At 42.8% G+C, this 7338-nt stretch overlaps 1 long non-coding RNA gene across 1 annotated transcript in view; it reads right to left on the reverse strand.

The window, feature by feature from the left end:
* Positions 1–1030: 1030 nt before the first annotated feature.
* LOC109291983 overlaps positions 1031–7338 on the reverse strand; it is a 7415-nt gene continuing 1107 nt past the window's right edge. Inside the window, exons 3-6 of the long non-coding RNA XR_002096010.1 lie at positions 5254–5315; positions 2874–2940; positions 2345–2394; positions 1031–1296 (exon numbers count right to left, since the gene is read on the reverse strand). This is a non-coding gene — a long non-coding RNA (uncharacterized LOC109291983). The remainder of the gene's footprint in view (positions 1297–2344; positions 2395–2873; positions 2941–5253; positions 5316–7338) is intronic.

Here is a 7338-nt window from a genome sequence, read left to right on the forward strand (position 1 = left end):
TTTTTTTTTTTTTTTTTTTTCGGGGTTTCTGTGAAATCCACAAAATCGTGACTTGAATAGACTCTTTCTGAGAACATCCACAGGAGCTTTCCAAAACACAGAAGTAGGCAGGGTCCAATGCCATGAAGAACGCACAGTTAAGATTCAGACAACCAACCCAAACAGACATCAATCAATGGGAAGTACAACTACCATGTAGTTATGTTAACAAATTGAGGTAAATAGGACACAACTTATACCTTAGCTTCTCCTCCAGGAAGCTATTACCCATTTGCAAGTTTTCCACAGGAATTAATATGAAATGGGGGTTTCTGTAGTGACCTGAATTCAGAAACGGTCAGGAAGGACATTGTATTTATAAGGGAGAACCTGGAAGAAATCACAAAATAGATGTGAAAACTAGGTAGCTTGTTACTCCAAACTTGAAAGAAGGTGGTAGGAGTGGCTCTTAAAGAAAAATGAAGTAGAACATAGGAAATACTTGAGAAAAGCCTTAAAGACAGAAAAAAAATATATCAGAAAAGAAAACTGAACTGTGGCTTATGTTGTTTTTTAAACTTTTAAGTACAGCAAACCACAGAATATGTGCAAGATAGCTTAGTGACCATGGGGTGAGGGTGGAGTGGAGCAACTGCAGTTTTCTGTGAAGCAGTCCACAGGAACTGCTATCTTTATACTTGGAGCGACATGCATCACACTTCTAAAGTCTGAAAAAATACATTTGCTGGGGCAGAGATCAGCTATTTTAAATTGATATTGCTCCACTGATTTAAAGCTATGACAATTTAGTGTTTGTCCCTAATTTTTCAGACATCACTAGAAACGCACCTAAACCAAACTCCTTACATTTTCTTTGCTGTTTGGAATTTAGCAATACAACTCATTTCTATAATCCAGATTCACCTCTAATCATAGAAAAGAACTGGAGGAACACAGGCTCTTGTATAGACTGGAGGGAAAAAGACTGACATCGGGGAGGAAGTTAAGCCAATCTCAGCAGAAAATTATATCGTAACAAACTCATGGTGTTGATGGAAGCTTTATTTTTTTAGTTAATTATTTCAGGTGCTGCTTTTCCCAGAAGCATTTTAGTAGAACAGTGTTGTCGCAATCCATGCCATTATTTCATATCTTCTGTGTCAGTGTGGTCGAAGGTGACCAGTGTAGTTGTGGCGGTGGTACCCTTTCAGTAACGGGCATATCAAAGTAGTAGAAAAGAAATGTCTATACAATATAATCAGTGTGAGAAGAATGGTTAGGCACAATAAGACTTTGCCAAACTGCTCCCATGGGTTCCTGCAGTGAGAGAGAGGCACACAAATTGACAAGACAAGCAAAGACCAGGAAAAAGTAATTATTATTCCCATTTTACAGATGGAGAACTGAGATTCAGCAAGATTAAGTAACATACCAAACTTTTGTGCAACTTGAGGCAGATATAGGAATTAAGCCCGCTTCTCCTGTGTGTGTTAACTTTCCTATCTACTGTTGCTTTGTCCAGTAAAGTTCACATTCCCTTTTTTGAGGGTACAGTAAAACTTGTCTATTGTGCAGGGGATTGGACTAGATGGCCCTGGAGGTGACTTTCCAGCCCTCTTAGGTGACTTTCCAGCCCTTCTAAGATTTCCATCAATTCCCTTTGGGAGACTCTCTCACAGTGAACAAGTTTGTTTGTGAGGAAAGATTTCTTGATATTGAGCTCCAATATTCCTATGCTCAGTGAGCTCTACAAACAGAACGAGTATGAAACACCAGCTCATTTGAGTCAGTCTGTGACACTCAAACCCTCAGCAATTTGCCTACTTCCTTGGAGCCTAACAGAATATGGGACTTTAATGGCATGCTCTGAAGAATAACAAGTTTGACCTATTTTGCACTTTGGGTGGAGAAAAGGTATTAGATGGCAAAGCCCTCTCAGGGAGAATGGCCTTCCTTCCTGGAATCTTTTGTTGCAAGTCCATACTGCAAAGGAGGACTGAGCCATTGATGTGGGTGTGTGGACAGTGACAGCAGCTTTGGAGGTTAGCATAGGAACAGGCAACAGGCAAGGTAAGTGTGGACAGTTTATATTTTTCCAATGGGTAACCGAAGCCTAGAAATGTTAAACAACTTTCTTAAGGTCATGTAGCAAACCTAGTGAAAGATCTGGGATGAGAACCCAGAGATCCCATGTCCCACACCAATATTATCTCTATCCTTTGTTTCTCTAGTACGTTGTAGATAAAATTCTCCCTCCTCTAGCTACCAGCTCATGAGCACTGGAGCCCTTCTGGAGAGGGGATCAAAACTTCCTTTCCAAACAAAAGCTGGCCAGACCTGTAAACTTGCAAAGCATTTTACCCACCTGAACCAGGAAAGTGTTTTCTTTAAATACCTATTCATTAACTTCTGGCTCTACAAACACAGAAAAAGGGAAAGAACTGTAAATTGGTTTGAAATGTTTTTTTTTTTTTCTTTCTAGAGAGAACAAACAATGAAGAATTAAAGGTCTCAGCCACTCCCTAAGGACTAACAAGGCAAGTAGGTCAGTTGCTGTGATTCCATCATAAGGGTTGAGGTGGTATCATGAGCCTCAAAGGTTAAAAAATGCAAGTCAAGTCTAACAGCAGAAAGTAGCTTGGTTTGCATCCTGTAGCACAAGAATAGATAGGGAAAGGAGTTGAGGCTGTGGCATAACTCAGGGTGGGTGAGTGGGGTACCAAGCCTGGGGAGCTGACTTAGAGGAGAAGCAAGAATGGCAGCTGCTGCCACCACTGCCACAGCTGCTTCTGCTGTCACCACTGGCCCAGCTGCTGCCCTGGTGGCCTGGTGGTCAACTTCCTAGTTATACCTCTGCATGGAGGAACAGGGAGAAGAACACTGCAGGTTCTTACCAGGTTTCCTTTGGTCCTCTCATGCATCGGTGGCTCTGAGCAGCCTTCCTCCTGCATTGCTGGCTGGCTGTGAAAAAAGACACCAAAACAGAATCTACCTGACTCTTCTACAGCTGCACCATCTCAGCTTAGCTCATCAGTGCTAACAAAAATTTGCTTCAGCAAAGAAAGAAGCTGTGACCTAGCAGATAACTGGATAGTGGAAGGGTTTGCATTTTTGCACAATTGCTTTTCAAACTCACTGTGCCATTTTTGGCAAAATAATAAAGGGGAGAAAGGGGAGCTGAGGGTGAAGCTAGCAACATCAGAATCCTTCTTACTAGAGAATGTCATATGCAATACTTTATTTTTTATTTTTTCTCTCTTCTTGAATCTTGAGTTTCTGGGTTTGGGTTTGTTTTCAACCTCTACTTCTTCTCCCTAGTAGGCCTAGACATAAAATGGCTTTTCAGAAAACACTTAGCCTCTCTGAGGAACTACACCCCAAGTGCATTTCCCTTCCATGGCTGGTTTGGTTGTGGGGAAGCAGACAGAGGCTTCCAGGTCGAAGCCAACCCCTGGGAACCCCAGTGCAGAAAGCAGTGCTACCTTCAGGAACACTAATAATGTCAGTCAGCTGGATGCTCTTTTCTGTCTGCTGAAGGATTATTTGCTTTAAACTCCTCCTTCCTCTACCTTCATTGCAAGCTGCATCCCCCCTTATGTATTCCTCGCTATATTGCTCATTATCCTCTTTTTCTATTATTTCCTCCCTTCTTTCCTTTACTCATACTCTTATGTCTCCTTTGAAGTTCTGAGAGTCCCCTTAACATCACTTCTACCCTATATTTAAATTGAAAAGAACACCAAGGATTTGCAAACATCAAGCTGTGCCAAAGGACAGTCTGTCTAACTGCCTGACTTTATAAGTGTTGCCGTTTGTACTCGTACTTCCTTCTGCTTGTTATACTTGCTGTTTTGATTAAATCATACTGAAAATTATTTTGGCCAGAAATCTTGTCGTCTTTGTACATCCCTTGGTACCACTGGGCTCTGATTCCAGCTGGGGCCTTTGAGTCCAAATGCAATACAATAGATTGTTCCAAAACACATTTTTATCACAACATTTTATTATACGAACTAATTGTAGTTACATATTATCATCAGAATTGCTCCATGGAACAGAGCAATTAATCAGTTTTGTTAGTTTTGGATTATGGACAATACTGGGTGCTTCCTTTAAGTCAGTGCAACTCTATTCCAACTGGGCAGTGATAAGAGATTTAGATTATCCCCCTCCATGACTCCGGTGACAAGAGTCGATCTGGATATTTCACACTGGTATGGCATGGTAGCAACAGCAACTGGTATGGCATGGTAGCAACAGCACAAGCACTAATGTAAAAAACATGCTGGCATTTTTACTTCCTTTCATCCCAGCTGTGCAGGTATCGTGATAATAACAATGGTTTCTGGACCATTTGTACCATGATAGCCTATTATAAGAGAGCTGAAATAGAGGTAAATTTACCCTAAATCCACCCAGGGGACGTCAGAGTCTAACCCATTTAATCTCCTTAAGTCTGGTCTTTTGCTAAATGTTAGAATTTTGGGATTTTGCTGTCTATAACATGTTGCTGCACAAATGTCATCGCTGTTCGTATTAAAATATGAGTGTACAAAAGTGAATATTCAGTCTACCAGTAATGGTATTACTGGGGGAAAAAACTGAAAGGGAAACCTCAGGAGGGTCTAATCATATTACTAACATACTTTGATGTAGGTAATTGTTCTTTATCTAAAAGTACTTGAGCAAGAACTTAAGTGAATAAGTGAAAACAGGCAACATTTAGGGAACTTCCCATATTGCAGAGCAGAGGTGTCAAAGATGGGTGGAGTGCTAAATCTAGTGCTTGGAAGTGCACAGTCTGAATATGAGCCACAACCAGGCAGATGTGAGAAAGCACTGGTTAAATGAGGACAGAGCTGCTGAGCTGGAGTTCTGCAAGTGGCACTACGCTTTACTACTGCTTTTGCTATTTTTATTCCCACATCTGACAAAGCAATAATAAGAATTTGGTACACACTGAACATGAAAAATACCAAAAAAGGAGATCCTGAGCCTGTCCCACAGATTTCTCTTCTGAAAAGGAGATAATCCACCTTCCAGATCACAATCTGTCCTGACACTCATTGGCTGAGATACTCCAAATATAAACTTCAATTGTGTTAGCTTCTAAGCTTTATGGGGGAGGAGGGAAGCAACTATTCTATACAGAGGCCACGTATCTGCTTAATGCTATGTAAAGACAACAACAAATAGCATCTAACTATATATGAATTGCATGTAAATACTTTGGGTACTATTTTTAACCCAAATATAAGTGTTGCTAATACTTACAAAGCAGCTACTTCTGAGGTTTTGAGCTCCTCTTGTAGGTGGTTTATTTTTATCTGAAGAGTCTTAAAAATTAGAAAAAACCCATACATAAAATTAACATTTCACATTTGTAAGTCCACCAAGCTTACTACTTATGAAGTCAAGTCTGTGAGCATTAGCAAAACATAATCATCAGTACTATCCTTGCAATTATCAGTCACGTGTCTCCAACTATGATAAACAAATATATAAGTGCTTCCCACCCTATTATTTATTTGTATCACAGTAGGATCTTTGGCCTCAGGATCACTATATTAAAATGCACTTCTAGTGCCACCCATTCTAAAGGTATAATAATTGTTTTCCACCTGTTGATGGATAAAACATTTTACGTCTTTTCATTTTATGCCCCAAAGAGGTCATTGCTAAGCTGATTCTATTACAATCAGATCTATGGGAGGAGCAGTCAGCCAGGTCTGACCATTTGCGTAGGTTCCTAGCTGAAATACAGGACCTCCACCTTATCCAGGAGGTGCACAGCTGCACTAGGGGAGATGACTTGCTGGACCTGGTCTTGGCCACTGGGGATGACCTGGTGAGGGAACTGCAGGTCCTTGACCACCTGGGTGACAGTGATCATCGCCTGCTGAAATTCACCATCCAGCGCAGGGTGTTGAGGGCTTATACCAAGACTAAGTCCCCTGACTTCAGAAGGGCCAACTTCAATGAATTTAGGAGATTAGTGGGAGAGGCACTGAGGTAGTGGATTAGTGGGAGAGGCACAAAAGGTAGAGGATATGGAAGTCCATGAGGGATGGTCATACCTTAAGGGAACAATCTCCCAGGCTCAGAGTGTGACAGTCCCCGAGAGAAAGAAGGGGGGTAAGAGTGCTCTGAAACCCCAATGGTTCAGCAAAGGCATTCGAGAATGCCTGAGGGCCAAAAGGGAGACATACACCCGGTGGAAGGGAGGGGCTATCACCAAGGAGGAATACGCCTCCTTGGCCCATGAGTGTAGGAGGGCCATTAGGAAGGCCAAGGCGGGGGTGGAGCTCAGGCTAGTGACCAGGATTAAGGAACAACAAAAAGTCCTTCTTCAAATACATTGGGAGTAAGTAGAGGGCACCAGGTAATGTAGGGCCCCTGCTAGACTCAAATGGTAATCTTGTGGCTACGCCAGATGAGAAAGCCAAAATTTTTAACAAGTTCTTTGCCTCTCTTTTCTTGAACTGGTCCAGGACAGCTCTTCCTCCACAGGTAGGGCCAATCTTGGGGATAGCACTGCCAGGCCTCGGGTCTGTGCAGATGTAGTTAGGGATCTTCTGGAAGGGCTGGATGTTTTTAAATCTGCGGGCCCTGATGCCCTCCACCCACTGGTGTTGAGAGAGCTGGCGGGGGTCATTGCTGTGCACTTGGCCCAGCTGTACAAGCGATTGTGGTCCATGGGCCAGGTGCCCGGAGATTGGAAACTAGCTAACATAGTCCCCATTTATAAGAAAGGGAGAAAGGAGGACCCAGGAAACTATAGGCCCATAAGCCTCACATCAGTCTTGGGGAAAATCCTTGAAAAAATTATCAAGGATCACATCTGTGAGGGGCCAGCAGCGGAGATCATGCCCAGGGGAAATCAACATGGGTTCATCAAAGGCAGGTCCTGCCAGACCAACCTGATGGCCTTTTATGACCAGGTAACTAAATCCCTGGATGATGGTTTTTCCGTGGATGTAGTTTTTCTGGACTTTAAGAAGGCCTTTGACACTGTCTCTCACCCCATTCTCATTAGTAAATTGAGCGACTGTGGCATTGATGCTTACACAGTTGGATGGGTCAAAAATTGGCTGATGGGGCGCACCCAGAGAGTGGTGGTGTATGGGTCATATTCGACCTGGCGGGATGTGGACAGTGGGGTCTCCCAGGGATCGGTCCTGGGGCCTACATGGTTCAACATCTTCATCAGCAACTTGGACGAGGGGGTGGAAAATATGTTGTCCAAGTTTGCCGATGACACCAAGATGTGGGGAGAGGTAGGCACACTCGAAGGGAGAGAGAGGCTGCAATTAGATTTAGACAGACTACAGAAGTGGGTGGATGGTAACAGGATGGGGT

Source organism: Gavialis gangeticus, unplaced genomic scaffold, assembly GCF_001723915.1.
Source record: "Gavialis gangeticus isolate Ggan-Ray unplaced genomic scaffold, GavGan_comp1, whole genome shotgun sequence".
Classification (NCBI taxonomy): Eukaryota; Metazoa; Chordata; order Crocodylia; family Gavialidae; genus Gavialis; species Gavialis gangeticus.